This window comes from Panulirus ornatus, chromosome 1 (genome assembly GCF_036320965.1).
Source record: "Panulirus ornatus isolate Po-2019 chromosome 1, ASM3632096v1, whole genome shotgun sequence".
Classification (NCBI taxonomy): domain Eukaryota; kingdom Metazoa; phylum Arthropoda; class Malacostraca; order Decapoda; family Palinuridae; genus Panulirus; species Panulirus ornatus.
In genome coordinates this window covers 32,001,272-32,025,180 of record NC_092224.1, presented here as the reverse complement: position 1 = coordinate 32,025,180, position 23,909 = coordinate 32,001,272, and the positions used below count along the sequence as shown (strand labels likewise).

General features: G+C 43.3%; 1 protein-coding gene across 2 annotated transcripts in view; it reads left to right on the top strand.

Annotated features, from left to right (window-relative positions):
* Nucleotides 1-23,909, top strand: part of LOC139746912 (relaxin receptor 2-like) — a 227,995-nt gene that overhangs the window by 133,939 nt on the left and 70,147 nt on the right. The gene's annotated exons all lie outside the window — the stretch shown is intronic.

Genomic DNA, 23,909 nt, shown 5'->3' with positions numbered 1-23,909 from the left:
TATATCACCACCATCTTGCACATCGACTAGTGAGAGGTATGTTACTTAAAACACCAGCTATAATGTTATAACACTTGCGGTAATGACGTCACTTAAATCACAGATAACAATGTTACGTAAAATGTGATAATGACGTGACGTGACGACGACGGGAAGTTAGAGCTACATGCAGTCAATTAAGACTAGAATGTCTAACCTTCAGCTGGAGTAAATGAAGCTTATCGTTGCCCAAATCATTAAACCCAACAACGAACTGGATTCCCAGGATTGTGTAAGCAGGTCAGGAACAAATTCTTGTAATTATTGATGGTTTGGTAACCGTCACAAGATTACTGTTCGTTGTTGAATATTTCTGGGACCGGATCTACAGAAGATTTGAAGATCGGAAGGGATCCGAGATATCTCAAGATCCGCTGACTGTAATCCACACACACACACACACCGAAGGCGGAGGGAGGAATACCGCTGCTGCTGATGATGATGATGATTTGGTGGGATACATGTCTTGGATCAAGAGCTCAGTAGCACACGATCTATCCTTATACTCTAAGCCCAAGAGAGTCATGGGCTCTGTATGAGAGAACTCGCGATGCCTCGCGGGCTGGTGTATGTGTTCGTCTGTCATAAGCCTTGGTGTTAGGTGGGGAGAGATACACACACAAACGCTTGCACACTATTTCCAGCTGTTGGTTCATTTATGGGTGTTAAAAGAACTTTGTTGTTCGTGAAGAGTGTAAACACTATTTTTGCTTGTTCCACCAAACATTGTTCTTATCCATGTGTACGTAAGGCATCCCCAGACCTCATCTAACACCCTCTCACTATGTTATAGCCCGCATATTTTTCTTTTGGGTGATATACATATCACAGCCATCTTCATTACACTGTATGCCCCATCTTGATGACACATCTCCAGGTTGAATATCGTCAAACCAACTCTTGAGTAAGTCTGGATGTTGTTGTAAATCAATGCAATCCTCGTTACCCTTTATATCCACTATGACCCTGGCATCATCCACAAAAAGATTCGGGAATAATTCTGTTCCTTCTGGCAAGTCATTTATGAAGGGCAGTAGTGCCAGGAACTCATCCATTGGCACTCAAACTGGTGACTCAAACCGATTTAGAGAAGGCTTCTCTCTCTCTCTCTCTCTCTCTCTCTCTCTCTCTCTCTCTCTCTCTCTCTCTCTCTCTCTCCTCGTGTTCCCTCCCATCACTGCTAGTTCTCTATCCATTGAAAGAGTCTTCCCCCCCTCCCTTAATCCTGCCTGAAAAGACCCAGATATGTTTTGTCACCGACGTCCTTTGCAGTACAGTGTCAAATGCACCCTACTTGTCCTCCTGTCTTAAATGCGACTTTCTCGTATATGTGGACGAGGTTTGTGATGCACGTTTTCCTAATCGTGTTTTCTCATGGGTATTTTTTCCTTCGCTGGTAGTCATCCACTTTTTATTTCGAGTCTTTTCCACTGCTTTACTGATCACACTCGTCAGGTAGACTAGTTTCTAGTTCAACACAACTTTCCAGTCTTCTTTCCTAAGAATAGGTATGGCATTTACCCTCTTCCACTCCCTTGGCACTGTACCTCCACTCCCTTGGCACTTTACGTCAACCACCTCTCTCTCTCTCTCTCTCTCTCTCTCTCTCTCTCTCTCTCTCTCTCTCTCACCAACTCGCCCCCTTCTGTGTTCCACATCATCCATCTCGCCACTGACACTCCACTCCCTGCCCTTCAGAATACGACGGTGAGAAATAGAAAAATGATTGAGAGGTATTTTATGGGGAGGGATGGCAGAGGTAGTGGGGGAGAGGAGGAGAAAGGAGAGTGAAATAAAGACATGGAGGGGGAGGGAGTGGAATTATATAGAAGGGACGCCTAACAGGAGGTCTTGAAGGTCCAAGCCATCCGCTGGAGGAGAAAAATAACAGCACGAGCTCCTAATCCTATCTGAGATGAAGGCAGGAGAGCAGAAGGAAAGACTCCTTCTACCCAGCTCTCTCTCTCCTACACTGGAACGACAGGAAGTAAGAAGCAGTTAAGAACGGACACCATGTCGTATAAAAAGAATATTCTGACGAGGAAGTCTTATGAAAGAGCGTTAATGAAAACATGGACTAGTTTCTTTAGCCGGATACACCTAGGAGGGAGGCTCGGATCCGAAACGAAAAAATGCCATGTCGAAAGAAACGTGTGTGTGTGTGTGTGTGTGTTTGCCTGTCATTTTGTGAGCTGGCCTCGACACTGATATTCAACGTTAATGTCGTTATTTTCTTTATACGTGATATAGAAATATCTATAATCTTTGCATTGAGTACATCTAGCGGTGTTTTATTCCGCATATCCAAGACTTTATAGCTGGGAAATCTTTTGCCTGTTCTCGTATCACGTTTCCCTCCTTATATTTTGGTGGTGATCTGTCTAATGTGAAGAGGAAATAGCCGTGTATTCGTATTACCGAAATTCTCTACTACAATGAAAATTATTAGATCCGAGTCCGAGTTTTTGATAGTGAATGGTTTCAGACACAAGTCTGTCTTCGCAGTGGATGAGGGATGAGTGGGAGGTGGTGAGAGGTGGAGAAGAGAGGTTTGGGAGGGAGCGGTGGAATTCTCCAGTCCACCTCTCAGCCCTTGTTGCACCAGTAAGACTTCGCTCCTTAGGCTGTGACTTAGGTCATACAAGAGGAAGTGAAGACCTTACTCCCAAGACTTTGTAATATGCTGTTACTGAAACCCTAGTGATTCCAGCTGTGCTGTTGATGAGGTAGAAATGGTCTCTCGGTGGCTACGTCTTTCCTGCTGGTGTCCTGTTGTACACAAGTACGTGAGAAGGAGAGATGGAAGACATGACAGTCTGTTGAGGTAACTGCTGGAGGACTCCATTGAAAAAGAGATTACCATACGCGCCATTCATCATGCCCTCCCAAACCTCATCCTCTTCCTTCATCCTCTTCCTTCATTCCTCTTCTTTCCCTCCAACACCCATCCTTCTATCCCTACTCCTCATCCTCTCGTCCCTCACTGACCAAGGTCGAGTTAGGTGGTAATGGGAAACCAACCCGGGGGGAAAAAAAATTGGGAGTACGTTTTCTGCCTTTCATGTTCGCTGGCCACTGGCTGTGAGTTGGGTAATACAAGCAGAAGGGTCTCGGTGGCCACGTCTTTCCTGCTGGTGTTATACTTTACAGAAGAGTACACGTCCCATGATATGAATGAATAGACTGCTTGTTTCATTCTCATTCCACGAAGCAAATGAATCTCTTTCCCGTAACAGCTTCTGCTTCACTTATGTTCCTCGAGATAAATGAATCGGTTTCCTTCGACAGCCTGTGTTTCACTCATGGTCCACGAGACAAATGAATGTTTCCCTGTGACAATTTGTATTTCGCTCATGTTCTATGAGACAGATGGATCAGTTTCCCATGACAACTTGATCATGCTCCATGAGATGAATCGGTTTCTCCTGACAGCTTCTTCACTTTTGCTCCACGAGATTCACTTAAAGCATCATCCCCCGTGAGATAAATGCGTCAGTTTTCCCAGACAGATAAAATATGTCGCATGTGGTGTGTGTGTGTGTTGTGTATCGTACTGAGTCGAGAGACATTCGACTCTCTTTTAGATACGTATGACCACGTCCCACTTCTGATCCCCGGAACACTCCACTCTTGAGGAACATTTGCCACCAGCCCGGTCAGTTGTTAACAGTCGACAACGACGGTACCAATCACCATCTCGCTTGGGGTCTGAGTGCACCCTCCGTCTGTGTACGTGCTCATCAAAAGCTGCTTTCACGAGTGCATGACGCTTTCGTCAGGAGCAGCTTCCTAAGCGGACGACAGACGGCGCTGTACTGGGAATCCTATTTGGTTATTCACGAAATGTTTTGCGAACAGACTGCGTATCGAATCTGTTATTGACTTACCATTTCCGAACAGACTACATGTCTCTCTCCTTAGAAGCAGTTAGGCTATGCCCAGAATACATTCGAATAAACTGACTACACTTGAGAACACAAGACAGTGATAAAACCTTCGAAGCTAAACCTCACTCGCCATCAGATGCCAGAAATCTCAGTCCCTCACCTGACGTCGCATCACACAACAACAAGACTGTTGACCAGACAGTGGAATACACGTAAGTCAGACATATGACCTGACTGTGTCCTTTACCTGACTACTTGTCACTCTGAGGTGGTACTGATGATCCCTTACTTACACCCCCTTGATCCCCCACCAATAAATACAACAAAGGTCAAGAGCGAATTTCCCGGCGGAGGAAGAGTACTGTTACAATTCCATATTTCCCTCTTCGAGATATTTTCCCCACTCGTCCCAGAGACTTTAAGGGTTGTACTCTGCCGGAACTCAATGAAAATATGAATGACCTGTTCCCACATCCATTGCAGCAGTTCTTGAAACTCGGTGACACGAGCAAACACGCATTCGCAAACACAAATATATACGCATAAAACAACAAAACAAAAAAAATCGTACCAGCAAACATAGAAGTACACACTCGAACAAAATTACACAAATACATACACCCTCCAGTGCACACACACATACACAAATGCAGCAATGTAACATTTACTCCAGTCGAGTCAGTAATACATCCAGCGGGGCAGCACAACAAACTTGAGCAATATCAAAGGTGGACCGGCATTTTGTAGGTATTAGTCTAGCTTGGTTACTGCTATAGGTAAGGTTGCTGATGTATAGACTACATGACTGATCTAGGATAGTGTGATATAGGCCTGGCTAGCTACTCGCTTCGACTGTGACCGATCTAGGACTGGCGACTGATCTAGACTTGGCGAACGATTTGTCATTGGGTGACTGTATAGATTTGGCGACTGTGGCAGAACTGACGATTGATCTAGCTTGGTTACTGTTGTTTGAATTTGCGACTGATCTAGGTTTGGAGTCTGTTCTAGACTTGGCGACTTATCTAGACTGATCTAGATAGGGAGATAAAGCTAAACAATGCAGCGAGTGATGAAGAGGTTCGAGGAATTTCTATTTCAAAGATAAATGTTGCACGTACAGGATGTCTATCCGTAAACATGCAGAACTATGTAACAATGCATCTAAATGTTGTCAAATACCCACATGAAGTTATATCGTAGCCTAGGACGGAGGGGGGTGGGGGTATTGAGGGAAACTTTTAACTTTTTCCATTTGGAATTCATTTACTTCATGGACGTGCAAAAAAAAAAAAAGTGGATTTGACCCCGAAACTGCCTACTAGATCCAAAAGTTTGGCGCGTTTAGAGACGAATCTCAAGCCATTAACGCCGGAGTTCCACCCCATAAAATGTAAATTTAGTTTTCCCCTGTCACTCACAGCTTGTAATTTCTCAGGCTCTTGCCTGTTTCAGTGCCAGAAATGGTCTATACGGTGTGTTGGTGGGAAAATTAAAGTGTCGCTAGGGACCTCCCATGCCAGATGCTGGCGGATAGCAGTGTCGCATTCTGCCTTCAACTTCCTCTGCCAAAGCTCCTAGTTAGGATACCAGTGAATGTCCTCTCCACTGATCACCTCGGATCATCCGGTCTTCTCGTATCTGTCCTTCCACTCTCGCGTAACCACAGACTGCCTGAAGAACGAGCAACAGGCAGAAGAATAATGATTCGTGGATCACAGCACATTACCTTGGGCCGGTCATTCAAACTCTGAATTATATTAAGTATGGGCCGGGTAGCAACTGCATCACTCTAGAACCTTGATGATGTAGACTTTTAGGTAATCTTACTGCGAGATTTATGTATGCAAACAACTTCAGGGGATAATCGCATGAAATTGGTGCTGGACAGAACCATCCATCTCTATTCTTGAGGTACGACTTTCCTTTAGAATAACACTTTATCATTGGACCAATACTGAGGAAGGAAATACGTGGAAAACAATAATTGTAATAGATTATAATAATAATCGGTAATAATTATGACGATAATAATAGTATGGAAACGGTACAGCACAGCCTTTCACGAAGAGTAATGTCAAATCTTTTACGAGACGGGAAAGAAACAAAGGACACGTCTGAAAAGATCCCATTAAGAAAAACATGAGAGTAGACACATCACTTGTCTGTATAAAAGGCTTTATTCTTATGAGCTTAGCTCACACAGGGAGAGCGTCCCCATGATGGCTAAAGTGATAGGTAAACAGCACGGGGGGTTATAGAGTAGGTACAGTGTACACAAGTTAGATGCATCATGAACAGAGAGTGACAGGTGGTCACATCTGGGGCCAAGAATCCAGTGGTTTTTCCTCGTTCGATCATAGAAAGGGTAGTTAATGTGAATGGCGTTTGTGGTAATACAGAATGGGGACCGGAACACCTTTGAAAAACAAGGTTTACGTATAGAATTTTAAACTATATTCACACATAATATTGAAGCTATATACAATATACTAAGGTGGCCAAAATATATCAATAAGAGACGGTAAATAGGATGTACTGCCATTAGTAACCGTACAGAAACCTCGCAGAAGACCTTTTATAAGGTGTTGAATCGTAAGCCAAAAGACAAGATACTTTAAATGCAGAAGTATAGCTTACGGCACAGCGAACTCAAGAGCATCATCATCAGTTAGGCCATTAGACCAGAAATCGCTGACTTTAGAGCACTCGGCATTATGGTCTTCAAGTGTGTGTGTGTGTGTGTCAGATCTAGAGAGCAGAGCAGACACTTGGAATGCTCGAGGTCTTTAATGTCTTATCCTCGCTGCCGCAACCTATCCCACCATCTGATTCACTCCCTCCACTCGCCTCAACCATTATCATGATGACAAGAGAATATAGGAAGAATGACAGATATAGATAGAATTCTTTTTCCCGCTTCAGCGAGACGTAGCATCACACACACACACTAAAAATAGCCTCAATAGGACGCATCCAATCTACTAGCTGTCATAGGCGATATACCAAAACCAGAGACTCGCAGCCAAGCCCCAGAGAATACTCCACAGTTTGTATTGATTGCATCATATGCCCTGGTTCAGCCAATCGACAGCACTTGATACCCCCATCCATCACAAGAGCACAGCCCGTTTTATCTATACCACTCCTCGCGCTATCCGAATTTCCAGGCCTCGGTGTCCTAAATTTCTACTTCATTACATCCTCTCGTCTTCTCCTTGGTCTTCCCTTTTCCCATGCTCCCTCCGTAAGAGCCATATGGAAGTCGCCCTCATTTCCCGAGTATTTCTCGCACACATTCTTGAGTAGAACACCTGGTCCACACATTCTCCACATCTTCTAAAGCCATTTTCCTCCTCCTCAGGCAGCTCCTTTGTGCCCCACAACAACCTCTCTATAACCCATCCTCCCACATGATTTAGCAGGTATACTTGGCCGACTTTATCTCTGATATTCTAACAATCATTTTTGCCCTCATTGCCTTTGTATTAAGGACTATACATGAATTCTAACAGCCTTCACGTACCTCACCCTGAGCCTATACATATTCTCGATACCCTGAGTTGTTCCTTAAGAAACTACACTCTTAATGCTATCCTGCATTTCGTCCTGAGCAGGACTTCTATGGCTTCTTTTACTATCCCATTCGCCAAGGATCTTTCATGACGTATACCGTCACCACCTCAACACACGCACATACATCCACCCTCTATCATCTCTCCTCAACACGTGCATCCACCTCCCTATCGTCCAACACATTCAGATGTCTTCAAAATATTCCATCCTCTTTTTGTCGCATCTTCATCTGTTCACCTTACTGTATCCTTGTTTGCTATCATATCCATGTTCATCGATATACATCTCTCTCTCTCTCTCTCTCTCTCTCTCTCTCTCTCTCTCTCTCTCTCTCTCTCTCCTGTTTACTCTCATTTTCCCCTTTCTCTTGACTTCCTGTCAGTTTATGAGTTCCTCCCAAACGCTAACACGCCTTCCTTCCCTGCAGATACCTCCTGCCTTTTTTTCATAGGCGATTAAAACCACTCCCTTCCACCACTCGCTACCCACATCCAAACCTTCCCGCCCAATATACTTTTCTCGAGCATTGCTTTCCTAACTACAACCATTCATTCCTCTCGCTCCCCTAGCATCCATTACTCCCATCCTGTGCAATCCTTCACTAACTCTCCCTTGAAATCGCTGTACACAGGCCACTTACCCAAGCTCGCTCGCTTCCACCGTTCCTTTCACACGTATGTCATTTCCTCTTTGCCCAGACTCGTCTACAGTTTTCACACACTCCTCCACCAGGAAATGATCAGGCATAACACTGCTAATTAGCGGATAACTCATTAGCTCTTGTTGACATATCCAACCCCACTCGACAAACATGTTTATGAATGGTCATATTTTTTGACACTTTAGACTCAAAAGTACGAAAGATCTCTCGAATATTCTTTCTTTGCTCCTGTGATTTTATTGCATTGGCTACAAACCACAGACTATTTGATATATATATATATATATATATAATATATATATATAGTTATCCCTCGGGGTAGGGGAGGAAGAATACTTCCCACGAATTCCCTGAGTGTCGTAGAAGGCGACTAAAACTGAGGAGAGCGAAGGGGCTGGAAATCCTCCCCTCCTGTTTCGTTTTGTTTTTTTTCTTTATCAACCAAAAGAAGGAATAAAAAAAGGGGCTAAGTGAGTATACTCCCTCAAAGGCTCTGTCCTCTGTTCTTAACGCTACCTCGCTAACGCGGGAAATGGCAAATATATCTATATATATACATATCAAAACTAAAAGATTAGACAATGGCAAATATTTTGCCGGTGGCGCCTGCGAGGATAATGGTCAGGAGATGGTCCGTCAGTGGCCGTGGCCTCACCAGGAAGTTCTTCACGTCCGTCTCTAGGTCGTCATTATGACGCCTCCCGGGGCACTTGTGGGAAACTAATGGAGGCGGGAGGGAAAGGTACAGAGGAGGAGGTTGATAATCATGGGGGAATAGGGAGAAAGGAAGAGGTGTTGGGTTGGAGGAAAGAGGTAGGGTGGTGTTGGAGGTAGTGAGAAGATACCAGGCCGAAGGTACAATGAAAGTGCGGATGACAGCTGGCGGGGTGAGGAGGAGGTGATGGGATTAGAGGGACGTGTTTGAGTAGAAAAATGGAGAAGAGAGGAGATGGTTTTTGAGTCTCAAACTGACGCTGATAAGACACATGCCGACGGGAGCGAGGTGATGACCTAAGCACACAGAGACGGAACACTTTGAGGACCTGATACCTTGAATACCATTTGATACCTAATGACTCCATGAGGACCTGAACACCTGAGTACCTCAATACCTTAGATGAATGTGACATATCTGAAGCACCTGGTGACCTGGCACCTAAGTACCTGGTGAATATTGTCTTGTTGCTGGAGTGCTCGGTGGTTCGATGATCTGGTAGCTCATATGAGTTGGTTCAGGACAAGAGAACGAGTTGTCAGGTGTACAAGATTGTTGCGACAAAATACACTTCAGTCGTTGTTAACGTATATCACGTTTCCAGATTATAGCGCTAGGAACAACCGAAGAGAAGGTACATTACCTCTGAGAGAATGGACCCAAGCGTAGGAGGCCATTACTTCGTTTATTCTCGGCGCTACCTTGCTAACACGGGAATCTGTGAAAGGTATGGAGAAAAATACACGTGCGTGTGTGTATATATATATATATATATATATATATATATATATAATGAATGAGGAAGAGATAGAGGTTTTATCCTCTCCTTTCAGACTTTCTAAACAGCGGATATGAAATATCCTGGACATTCCCACGAATGAAATATGTCTTTTCCTCTGCGAAAATATTGTCTTCAGTTTGCGTCTCGGCAGAAACTGAATTGCCTTGAGAAAGAAAATACAAACACTTGAGGGGGGGGGAAGGGGAAAGAAACGTCCTTGGCGAACTTGACGTATTTTCTTCATATCTGTTGAAAGACTTGTAGAGTTGTGTGTAACGTCTTTGCTGTGTGTGTTTCTGGCCCTCACACGTAAGAAATGGCCAATTTTACTGTGACAATGTGTGCGTGGAGTAGCCAGACTCGTCCTTCCTCTAACCTTCACTAGCACTCTCTCTCTCTCTCTCTCTCTCTCTCTTCACTAAAGCCTTTTCTTTCAGACACACTCGCCTCTTGCTCTCACTCCTCCCCTAGATCTGACGATCCTCGAATTTTTACGTGCTCTGTGCGAACTTCCCACTCGCCTTCGACCACGTATCTAACCACTGATTCTCTCTCTCTCTCTCTCTCTCTCTCTCTCTCTCTCTCTCTATGCTTTTATTCTTCTTCATGATTGCGACAGTATGCGTGTACCCCTTTAACTTGGACAAGACGCACCTCTTTTTTCTTTTTTCTTTTATTTTGTTTTTGTCCCCACTGGAAATCCACTGGTGGACAATCCTGACGATGCACATCAAGAGTGTAAGAATGCCTCCTGCGGGAGTCCTCTCCTCCACCCACAAGGCAGCCTGTACCTTTGGGAGAGTCCGTGTTAATGGGATCTATAAGTCCAGGTGAAGCAGGCCCTCGCTGGAGTGACCAGTGTCTCCTGGGTTAGACCAGAGACCCAAGAGTGTCAAGACTTGTATACAGTCATGATAGAAGGAATGAAGTTCGATAACTGGTATAAATCCTGAATGGTTATTGTGGACCGAAGTTTGAAGAGTTGTAAAACTGTCGCTAGAGTCCAACAGATTATAGAGACGTTGAGTGTAGAATCCTTTCCCCGTACTGTATAATTTAAGTTCTACAGGTAGGTAGATGCAACTACACACGCAGACGTAATAGCAGAAGTGCACATTGGAAACACACACGCACACAAATTTTGACTTCTGCCAGAGAGCGAGGAAGTGAACAACAGAACACTGTATAGGAGCAGACACACCACTCGGTAATATGATCCCACAACGCAAGATGAGAGAAAACTGAAGTCCCCAACGCAAAATCATGGAATCGTATCAGCTTCATGAATTTCACGAGTCACGAACTTCAAACTCCCGCGCGATACGTTACCATACCTAACACGTCTTCGTAGCAGAGAGGAAGCAGATCCTCCAGATTCATTTTCTCTGGACAGAAAATGTGGGTTGCGTTATACGCTCACGTTAGGAATAAAGGTAGATGATGGTCGAGTGACTGTTTGCATTGACTTGCATATGAACATCACGTGTTCTAATGACAATAAGGCCTGAGGGTCAAGATCAAAACGACCTTGGGTAACTCGTAAGTGTCTGGAAACAAATTATAAATGGCAAATAAGATGGAGTGATTTAACTAATCAGAGGCTAAAAGGTACAAGACCAATGATCAAAAAGTGGAAATCCTCAATTTACCCAAATTGAAAAGCAAGTGTCATGGACTAGACTCCGAACTCGATATACTCATCTCGCCCATAGCAACGTGAAGTCAAGTTCTGAAGAAAGACAGGTTCCCTTTTGACACACCTGTCAATCTGATTTGACGGTAAAGCACATCTCAACAATGTTTTCATTTTAATCGAGAGCCGCGACCTAATTCATGACATGGCAGGTCCATGAATGAAGTGCTCTTCCTCGACTGTGATATTGACTGGTTAATGGAATTTCTAAAGCTAATTGGTGCGTATATATATATATATATATATATATATATATATATATATATATATATGTGTGTGTATGTATTTTACTTTGTCGCTGTCTCCCGCGTTAGCGAGGTAGCGCAAGAAAACAGACGAAAGAATGGCCCAACCCACCCACATACACATGTATATTCATAAACGCCCACAGACGCACATATACATACCTACATTTCAACGTATACATACAAATACATACACAGGCATATACATACACATGTACATATCTATACTTGCCCCCTTCATCCATTCTCATCGCCACCCCGCCACACATGAAATGACACCCCCTCTCCCCGCGCGCGAAGTAGCGCTGGGAAAAGACAACAAAGGCCACATTCGTTCACACTGTCTGTCGTGTGTAATGCAGCGAAACCACAACTCCCTTTCCACATCCAGGCCACACAAAACTTTCCATGGTTTACCCCAGATGCTTCATTTTATTTTTATCAATGAATTTCCAAGATAGAATAATTGTAATCTGTATTAAAAGCGCTGAAAAGCCTTAGAAATTCCAGTGCTTGGCTTGTAAGCCTGAATTTTATGATCCAATATAGACTAAAGTGTGTGGAGGAACATAGAGCTTATCTAGAAAGACATACAACAAGGGATAAAACTACTCGGAGCCCAGGGGAAAAGAGAATATGGAAGTAAATTGAGGACGAGAATAAGAAAATTACTCTGGCGATGAGGGAGGGAAAAAAAAGAAACTTCCTAGAACAGCAATAACAGTGGATGAAATGCATGGTGAATACTGGAGCCAAAGGAATGAGTAAAATTGCTGAATAAAGCGACAGGAAGTGCAATACTGTATATATATATATGCTCTTATGGGGAGAGCCATCTGAGAAGCCTATGGATTTATTGCAAGGCACACTTGACCACGCACATGCTATCCACGATAAGTGCGTGGCCATGAAAATGTGGATTCTAAATGAGACAGGAGTGAAGGATGCGGGCGCATCAGAACTGCAGCTGCGAGGCCGACCACAGCGAGGCTGCAACAGTCCTAGCAAGAGGTTGTGTAATGCAAGGTGGACAGATGATGTAGGTTGGAAGAAGATTGAAAAAGACAAATTACTAGAGGATAGGCATTTGCCGAATGCTGCTGCTACCCCTGACTCGCACACACAAACTAAGGAAACTGATAGATTGAGAGCAGTGGAGACGAAACAGACGTCCAGTGAGGGTTCAGTTCATCACGATGTGGGTTAGTTTAGAGATACTTAAGCAAGCTGAAAAAAAAAAAAATAGACGTCCTGATAACGAGGAATTCAGTGGGATGTTCATCATGGGTGGTAGATAAAGGGAGAAGCGAGAGATCAGTAAGAAACAGAGTCAGAAGACGAGACATGGTTAGTGCTAAATGAGGCAAGAGGATAGAACAGCGCCGGGTTATCTGTATACCTTATGAATTGTACATCACTAATCTGAGTTTCTGATATTTTCCACCATCACAAACAGCCTCGACAGGACCCGGTGGTCCGTTGCTGTTTGCTTTCCTCTGTATTCCCTTGACTTGGGATGAAATTGAAAATATTGTACACGAACGTAGATGAAGTGGTAGTACCTGGAAGCTAAGTAGAGTTCAAGGTGGGAATTTGAGAAGAACCAGATACTGTTGAATCTATAGACCAAAATATGTTCCAGAGGGGTACAAGATGCCAATGAGGGAAAGGGTAGATAAAGGAAAAGAGATATTTACCCTTTTTTAACGCATCCCTTTAACACATCATCCCCCACCTCTGTCCCAGTGTGTGGCTGTGGGGAAAAATAGAAAGCTAAAGTTTGAATTTTGGCGAAGATCCCTTTAAAAATTATGAAATGCACCGAAAGTATGAAACCTTGAAAAAAATACGTAAATTAAAATAAGGTACAACTTATAGGCTGTGGGAACTTTCACATATGTTCGGGATGAGGCCCTTCGCGTGTAAAACTAAATCTCCCTTTATAAAGTAGAAATCGATAACTACAACTCGCCCCGAATAGATGCACGGGGAAGGGGAAGAGAGTGAGGTAGTCTTGCACAACCGTTTACATTTCACTCGCTTTCTCTTTAACATTGGAGGCTTCAGTCCACACCAACGCAGGGTAACCTTAATTGAAATGTAGAAAGATAAATGAAAGGGGGGAAAAAAGAACAGACGAGGGAAAGTATCTACGAATGTTGGAGGAAGTGAAAGAATAGTCTTCTATACCGTGCCAGGCACGAGAGGGGTAGGGAGTACCAAAGCTTCGAGGTGTAGGGAGAGAAACAGTTATCAAAATGGCCCACTCTTGAGTTGCCATAGGCCACACAATAATCGTGTGACGCAGCAGCTTGACAGATACTACCAGGAATATAAAACTTACTTAAAAGTCCGCGAAACAATAAACGGAACACTAATTGGCTTCTCATGTTTGTCTCGGGTGGTAACAAGCGCAGGATAGAGGCATGTGTATAGTAAATCTCTCCTGACACGTACTACTACCACCCTTATCGTCGTACACAGGAAATATATGCCAAATCTCCCTAAGAATAATCGTTGCGATCTATCAATTTACCACGACCCCAATTCACTGTTTTCTTCGCGTAAGTAGAACGGAGATCTTGAGTGACATACCGAGACGTGGACACTATAGCTACCAGCTTTGTGCCGATGGTATTTTCTTGTGTTCATATTTACAGAAACATGATCCTTGGCACTTGTGGTTACTATAGCAATCTCACTGGCGCGCTTTTAGAAGACCTCGCGATTAAAAGCTATGAATACCGTGTCTCCATAGAACGGGCGAACCTGAATTTGATATTTCTCATTCAGTGGTTTACCTATTTGGACACCCCAGCCTCGTCCTGTATGTGGTAATGCAAAGGGATTACTGAGGACACAGGCTCTCTTTGTCAGATCCCAGTGGCTAGCGGATCATGACAATATTGCCACAAAATTGGTTCATTACATATGCTTAAAGTCTCACTGACACAGAATTCATCTGCTAGACGTGAAGGGCAAATTACAACATCAGAATCTCACGAATCTTGTTTTCTGAATGAAGTTGATGAGCTATTCTCGCTGTGTCTGTCTGGACCTGTACCTAACAAAGAAGACATAGCGCGTCCATGGGATTAAGATTAACGTCTCCAAATAGACTAGCACGTCATAACAACAATAGCGTAGCTCCAGTTTAGCAGTAACATCTTGCGTTTTTCAAGTCTTACGTGGGAAAGACTAGATTTTAGAAACAGGACACCTTCACACACAAACAGTGGCTAGAAACTTGAAAGTAACAAAGAACCCTCGCAAAGACGAAACGAGAAAGGAAAATGACAAGAAGCCCCACAAACGGCACTAATACGTTAGCAGTCATGCACAACGTATTTTCCATGGCAAGAACAACACATTGTAAGATGTTACTGCTGACACCAACAGTAAATCCGACAAGGTACTTTCATTTACCAGGCGTGTCCACCAAGACAATCTACAACGAAGAGGAAATACGGAAGACTTTATCTTTTTGCCCCATGGACTGCCACAGATGAGTTACGAAAGCACACCCTGAGAGAATGAGGAGAATTTGTCCTGTAATGAAGAAGAGGAAGAACACAATAGCATCACATGTGTTAAGTATTCAAGAAAAGAGTAATTTCATTTAAAGCCGAGAAGTCCTTCCTGCTACAGGAGGAGGGAGTGGGGCTGACAACCCCAGCCGACCTGGTGACTTGCCCACGGGTGGTAGAATTAATCCCCCCGAGGCTCTAGGACGTAAAACTAATAACCTGGTGGTCTCTCTTATACATGCAATCCCTCAATGTTTATAGGTATACGATTCGTCCTGGATGTGTGGTGCTCGATCTAATTCTGGTAAGTTCACATAGGTTACCACTAATCTTTAGGTGTTTGGTATGTTAATCTCTGGAAGCTCTCACATGTAGGCATTATTCCCGGATGCTAATGATCTCCTACGCCAGCAGAGGTATGATTAATCCTTGGTGATTTTTTTTGCATTTACGTATTCTTTTTTTTTTTAATATCTTTCCGTCGTGTCGACATGGGTTTCTAATTTATATGAACCGGTAGCCAGTCGATCTATTCAATCGTTTAGATTAAGCAAGTAGATATTTGTTCAACATTCCCAACACTGAGTACATTCAGGAAAGCCGGGAGGATTAATTCTATGTTACGCTTACTAGATTTCTAGATACCAGTGCCATCTTCAAACTTTACAGACCTCGGTCATGATGGGCTAAGCCTCGTGGTTCTCCTTTGTTGTCAATAGTAACAGCCGTCTATCCAAAACAGTCCCCACAGACCTAGTTGTTGAGGAACAGAGTTCTGCAAAGTGAATTCCTACAATAGATGCATGGCTTTATACATGAGATCCACCGCATGTGAATGGAGGTGACGTTAAAGTATTTAGACGGAAAAAGGAGCAAGCATCCTACCTTGCCAAGTCAGCAGTAGGAGACGGATAAAGATGTGAACATCATTTGGCCAATTGCCTATCAAATACAACCATCATAGCAAATAATGAATTTATGTTGATAGACACGTTAGATTTAGTGCATCTGCATCACCCACCTGGATGAAGTAACTCAGTTACTAATCGTGGGGGAAGTAATGGTGTCCATTATGACAGCATGGTGGTTCTTCCTTTTTTTCCAAATGACTTCACCTGTAACTCTTGAACTAACGAAGAGACAGTACGAGGAAGAGACCCTTCTTCCCCCCCTTAACATAATGTGATTATCTGAACGAAACCCCCTGCTGTTGTCTTTTGAATTTATCGAAACTTGTCGTTGCCAGAGGAAGCTGGAGAGACCCACACGTTCCCGTATAAAAACTCTTAATGCCTCTGTATATGTGTGTTTCACTGGCAACCAACAGGTCGTAGGAGGCATCCTAAAGGGAGAGGAGTATTGAAGTTGTGTACACGATCCCTCATAAGTGCTGCTCACCCCAGTCGAGTTGCATCATCTATCACTCTCTGTAGGAGTGAAAGTGGTCGGCAGAACTCCCAGTGAGGAGGGGACGCTGCTGCAACTTATGAATGACGCACAAAAAAATATCTCGTTCGTTGCACACCTACGTGAACCTCCCTCATGCAAGGGGGAAGTGACGGTGGTGATGGTCAATCAGTGTGAATCTGCATGTGCCTCGCTGATCAAAGCGCAGCAAGAGAGAGAGAGTGAGTCCGAAGGGACAAAGACACGTTTAAAGTGTCGTTAAATGCTTTTCAGAGTTTTCTGACGTGGTCACACACACACACCACCCTACAGTGAGCAACCCTGATCAGCGATGACCACTGTATTTTGCACCAGTGATGGCAGTGGGTCTTGTATTTTACCAAAACCAGAAGTGTATTTCTACCTTACAGGAAGGAACAGGATAGTGTTACAGAAATGAGAGATTGGGGTATTCAAGACATCCGTTCTCGAAGAGATACATGTGTGTTACTCGAAGGAAAAAGAAATTACTAAACCTAGGAAGACAAGAGCCTGAAGCTTTCTAGATATAAGAAATATAAACGAGGCCAACCCTCTCAGATGTGTAACTCCATCCACGAAAGGCTCTCGACATTACTGAGGTACAGAAGGTCTTAGATGCTTTCCCGCGGTGTTTGACTTGAGATCGGCAGAACGCAAAGTTGCTCAAGATCCCTCCATGTCTAGGGAGGATACAACTTCCTCCTCAACCATGGATCCTCCTCCCCCTTCAGACGCCCGTTTGTCGGAGTGTGTGACCCAGCGACCGTCAACATGCTGACTAATGCAGGACGAAAGGTCAGAATAACTGCCTCCCTTCGTCTGCCAGACCTACACCATATCGCAAGACTCTCCAACTATCCAATAGGCATGCTGTTCTGCTGTATCATTTTCAGCTCTTATTAAAGGAACGCCAGTGTTGCAGAGATCCATAGAAGAGGAGCCAGGTCCAGGAGCTGTATATGTATGGAAGTGAGATAGATCACAGTCGCATGATGGCAGCCAAGTAGGCCCTGGGATCCTCCGAACCTCACTCTCGACCTGGTGTGTTGCTACGAGCGATCGCTGGAGAATTATTATTAGTCCAATTTTGCCAGGAAGCTCAGGAGGTAACCACCGTCCATCACGTCAAAAATTGAGGCCTCAAGATTACTATAATACCAAAATGACACACCACTATTGTCACCACCACATCACTATGAAAATGACTTTTTCACCGTCTTCACTATCGTCAGCAAAACATCTGATCCCTCCACCATCATCGCTATCGACCAAACACCTGACTACTACTCCATCATCATTACCATCAACCAAACACCTGGCTCCTCCTCGACCCATCAGTGCCATAATAACACAACAACAGCGGCTGCCTCTGATAAGACGGCCACCATTAGCACAAAATCTTCCAGTCCTCGAAGATGACTCCACTCTCGAAAGAAAACTGTAGATGACTCCCGTTGATGATAGTGGTGGTGGTAGTGTTTGTGATGGTGGTAGTGGTAATGGCGATAAAGTTGGTGGTTTGGTGGTGGTAATGGAGGGTAGTGGTGTGGTGTTGGCAGTCGTCCTCCCAACACAGAGCTGGTGCTCTCGGCGACGATGGTGGCTCTCGGGAAGTCAGATGATTCAACTTTTTCTGTGGTGATTGTCGTGGTGGTCCTTGACGAGGTGGGAGAGGAGGAGTGGGTGGAGTCAGATATTACTGTATCGCGCTGCGTTTTTTCTTTATTCTTTTCTTTTAGGCAGTGATGGCGACGGCTCTGTAGAAGTCTACTTTCTGTTGCCATGGTGGTGGTGTTGGTGGAGGCGGCGATCCATCCTAGTACAGTCGTCTGTTACTGATGTGGTGATGACTGGCTGGGGAAGGCCAACTGTGTGTTGTTGTGATGGTCATTGTGGTGGTGTGAGAAGCCAGCAGCTATTGAGGTCATGGAGAATTTGGTACACGCAGCTGCTCTTATGGAGGTGGTGGTTACTCTAAGGGCGTGAGGTGGTTCTGAGGGCGTGAACAGTTATCGGTGGTCTAGAAGTGGAGATGTTGGGAAACACCTGCTGTGGTGACGACAGACATCCTAGATGGTCAGGTGTTGTCGCTGCGAGTCTGCGGTTATGGCGACGGGATAGTCCCTTTGAAGAGTCAGATGCTGTAGTTGTCGTGGTCTTCGGAGTTGTATTAGTGACTGACATTCAGGATTCAACCATTGCTGTAATGATAGTGTTACGTTCCTGAGGTGGTGGTGTGGGCTGGAGTAGTAAAGGTGTTGGTGGTGATGGCGATTGCTCTCTCTATATGTCATTCAGACTGGGATGCCACCCTTCTCTCTCTCTCTCTCTCTCTCTCTCTCTCTCTGGCAACAGTAGAGATTCCTTTTTTTTTTATGCCGTCCCCTTCCCCCCCACCGAGGAAGCCTTTTGTAGTCGAGGGCACAAGACCAGCCGAGGGACGCGAACTGAGACAATAGAAAGAGGATGATCAAGGACGAAACACGGTTTACGGTTCGGTGATCATCTCCAAGTTACAACTTCGTTAACTTCTCCAGCGTGACTCGGGAGTGTCTTGCTGGTGTCGACCATCTACGTCTCGGTTATTCTTATCCCGGGTATTTTTATCCCAGTTATTTTCATCCCAGGAGTCCTTAATGATGTCGAGTTGCTCTCCAAGAAATTAACGCAATTATGAAGAAAATCTCTACAAGAAAACAGTTCTGTCTGTTTAATACCTCGCATTCGATAAATGATAGACTAATAAAACAAAGTACTTTAGTTTGTTATATATTCTACCTTTATAGAAGAACTGTTCATTGTTTAAGCCATTAGTATGTTTTAGATCAGGTTGCCCCTCACTCTTTTCTCTTCCAAAGGGGAGACAAATATGAAGCTTCGAGCCTTTCATGTAAACCCGGCTCTTTTTATCTTTGGTACCATCCTTTTTGAACATTCTTTCTCTATTGGCTTTGTGTGATCTTTTTTGTTGCACTATCCAGACTTATGAACTATATTGTATTTATGTCCTTATTCGGGATATGAACAGATTCCTAAATATTTCTTGACCACAGTTTTGAAAGCGTCATTATACTTGCCAGGAGATAATTTGTCTCCTTTGCTAATCCCCTAATGTGGGGCTCTGGCGATAGGTTAGAGACGATGTCATCTCCCAAGTTCCTCCCACACATGGAATACTGAAGCTTTGTATTTACTGCAAATTAAACTTATTGAGGCCTTCTTTTATTCTGTCGTATCCTCATCACTTTATATTCGCTCGGGAACTGAATTTCATCGACCATGTGTCAGACCAACTTCGGAGTCTGTTTAGGTCCTTTGGTAAGAACATTCAATCCTTATCACTTTTCGCTTCCCTCGTAACCTTTTGCATCATCTGCAAACATATTCATGCAGGAGCCTATACATTCAGGCACTCGAGTCATTCACGGAAATCGAAAATGGTACCTGTCCAAATGTAGGCATTCTATGGGTGACGTCCCACCCACTTGGAGAAGGCTTTTCGGACGTGAGATCCTTCGTTCCCTTCCGCGAAGATGACCTGCCCATCGGAGGAGTCTTCCCCTTATTCCTGCCAGGTGATCCAACTTCTTAATTAGCCTCCCATACGGTATAGAATTTCCTGGCAATCGAGAGTGGTCACAATCTTATCTAACTGTCCAAGGAAGATAGTGGTCACAATCTTATCTAACTGTCCAAGGAAGATAGTGGTCACAATCTTATCTAACTGTCCAAGGAAGATAGTGGTCACAATCTTATCTAACTGTCCAAGGAAGATAGTGGTCACAATCTTATCTAACTGTCCATTGAAGATGATGGTTACAATCTTATCTAACTGTCCAAGGAAGATAGTGGTTACAATCTTATCTAACTGTCCAAGGGAGATAGTGGTTACAATCTTATCTAACTGTACATTGAAGATAGTGGTTATAATCTTATCTAACTGTCCAAGGGAGATAGTGGTTACAATCTTATCTAACTGTCCAAGGGAGATAGTGGTTACAATCTTATCTAACTGTCCAAGGAAGATAGTGGTCACAATCTTATCTAACTGTACATTGAAGATAGTGGTTATAATCTTATCTAACTGTCCAAGGAAGATAGTGGTTACAATCTTATCTAACTGTCCAAGGAAGATAGTGCTTATCTAACTGTCCAAGGAAGATAGTGCTTATCTAACTGTCCAAGGAAGATAGTGCTTATCTAACTGTCCAAGGAAGATGGTTCTTATCTAACTGTCCAAGTAAGATAGTGGTTACAATCTTATCTTAACTGTCCGGGGACGATAGTAGTTATAATCTTATCTAACTGTCCAAGTAAGATAGTGGTTACAATCTTATCTAACTGTCCAGGAAGGATGGTGTAGCTCAAATCATCCAAGCTTAACATTATCGGATCAGCGACGCCAGTTGAATCTCGGGGTCTGACAAGGGAGATTTTCGACGAAAGTCTCGACTAAGCACTTTCCTGAGCAAGGCCGCTCAAGTTGAGCAATAGAGGATGCAGCAGAAGTCGAGGAAGATCAAACATTTAGACGAGGAAGACTTGGCAAGGAGGTGAAGGGGATAGGATCCTTATTTTTCTTTTACCTTATGGTTTCTTGATAAATCCATTTGGTGTTTGGGTTTTGTTTGTGACATAGGATTTTCAAGGCTGCTGTCTCTCGTGAATAAGATTCTAATTTCAACTTTTTTTTTTTTTTGGCAAAAGTTTTCATATTTTTTCATCAGCATCTCACGATCGATTAGATTTTTTTTTTCTTTTTGTCGCGCGAAGCGTTCTTGTCAGTTCTCCACAGTACAGGGACTATTCATCCTTGGCTATATATTTAAGTGGGGAAAGTGTTCGAATCCTGGACCAGGTAACCGGCTCATGGCCAATCCAACTGTTCATCCTCTCTCTCTCTCTCTCTCTCTCTCTCTCTATATATATATATATATATATATATATATATATATATATATATATATATATATATATATATTTGGTATACACTGACAAAGTTGTTACCAATGTTATGAGCATAAAGAATTTTGCGATTTACTGTTTGAATATCTGAACACAGAACATGCGACCTGGTTATTTGGTATTTTTAGACATTTGTAACCTCTAATTTCCATGAGTAATGAATTTTGAAATTAAAAAAGTTTGTTCTGGTCACATAAAATGATTTACTTAGGAACCAATTTGCATATCCTAACTTTCTTGATTGGTTTGTGTGTGTGTGTGTTAAATTCATGTTCCAAATGTTGTGGGTTACATATTCTCAGGAGCAATATTACGAACACGTCTGATTCAACACTCTTAAGTTGACCTTGATGATGGATGTAAATACCCACCTGAGTGAGGTTTTCTAAGCCCGTAAACTTTACTGACATCTCGATCTCCTTGGGTGATCAAAACATCCAAAATAAGGACATTCCCTTCTATTTCCCATTCCAGTTTGAACTTAACACAAGGGACAAATGAATTTGTCTTAAAAACTAAATTGTTGACGACCATTCCAAACGGTGAAGATGTCTTTATATACCAGTACATATCCTAAGGTTTAATGCGGGGAAAGGGAGTTGTCAAACGTCAAAAATGCCCTATATCCCATCCACATGTTTTATGTCCAGATTTTCCTTCTCACAAAAGTTAAATCATGGAACGATTTTCTACCATAACACTGGTAAGGAATCTTGTCCATATATACCATGAGGCAGCCTAGTGAGGTGATGACCCTTAGGTTTATAGTATTCCTTCTGTAGCCAATGTAACGACACACACATTGGTCAGACTGGCGTACCACACACACACACACACACACATTGGTCAGACTGGCGTACCACACACACACACACACACACATTGGTCAGACTGGACGTACTTTTAGACACTAGGGTTCCTGAATACAAGAACTCTAGTAGTATGATATGGCCAAGAAAGTCCCGCTATCTTTTATGGGTGAGGGTCGGGATAATCCGAGAGTGAGTACCTTAGTATCTATGTCCTCTTCCATCTCAAAAGGTGGCGGAGCCACACAATAAAGTGTAGTCAGAGAAGTATACCTTAGATTTGCAGGGAGTTCGTGGAAAGGTGTCATTACTCACCATTAAGCTCTCCATCTAGATTTGCAGGGAGTTCGTGGAAAGGTGTCATTACTCATCATTAAGCTCTCCATCTAGTTTGGATGGAAGGTTGCCAAATGAGATGACGAATCGGGAAGAATGAGAGGAGTGAACAGGGTTGCAGGCCTAATGACCTTCCTCATAAGTCGCTGGCCGTAAAACCCAGCAGACAAACTTAATGAAGGAAATGCCAGTATTGCCTTATCTCATCAATGTCCCATCACAGTCTCTCTCTCTCTCTCTCTCGTATCCATTGTTTCATCCATCACTGTTCATCCATGGAGGCTCATCCGTCATAACACCTCCATTAAGATTCTTCCGTCATTATTTCTCCATTAAGCTAAATGCATCATTATCCCCCCCCAAGGTAGATTCATCCGTCATAGCTTCATTAGAATTCGTCCAGTAATATTCCTCCATATGCAACTTATTTCTAATATGTTTTTTCTCGGTCGCTCATTCATCATTCTATCATTATCTGTCTTCCAGCGTGACTTCATAGATGCAGGTCCTCCTTCCCAGTTCCTCCTTGCGCTAAATTTTCCAGTCTTTCTTCTCTACACGATTCTTCTATCGCGGCTCCATCGCCACAATAACTCGAAAGCGATTTCTTCCCCCAGTCTGTTACTTGAATTCCCCGATCTTGCCTCCTCCGAAGCCAGTCCATCTCCGCAGCTTCTCCATCACAAATCCTTCAACGTAATAGCTTCATCTTCAGTCGTATAACATCTTCCCTTGGAAGTGGTGAGCCCAATTCAGTAACCCCTATATCTGTTTCTCTCTATCAATCTTTGTCCTTTTCCGTGAATCTAACATTATTCAACGTTTCTCCAACAACTCAAAATTATTGGATCTCATGCCTGAAAAAAAAAATTTCATCAATACTTCTCGTCTCCCTCTAGGATGGTAATTATTTTCCTGAACCTCCAGGCTGTCAATTTACTCGTGTAACTCCAGGTTGTCAATTATACTCCTCTTCCTCCAGTAAACTCATTACTACTCTGTCCTTACGTATATCGACTCTGAATTCAGTATATTCAATAAACTCGTCCTTTGCCGTCTCTCCCCAGATAATCTATCCTTTAACCAAAATCCCATGAAAATAGTCGTATAACATTCTTCTATTTACCAGTACCACTTGATTCTTTTTTTTTTTTTCAATAAATTCATCTTTACCTAATCTGTCTGCACGTCATCTGTTTCCAACGACGTAATCGTCTCCCCATCTCGTGCACGTAAAACAAAAGAAC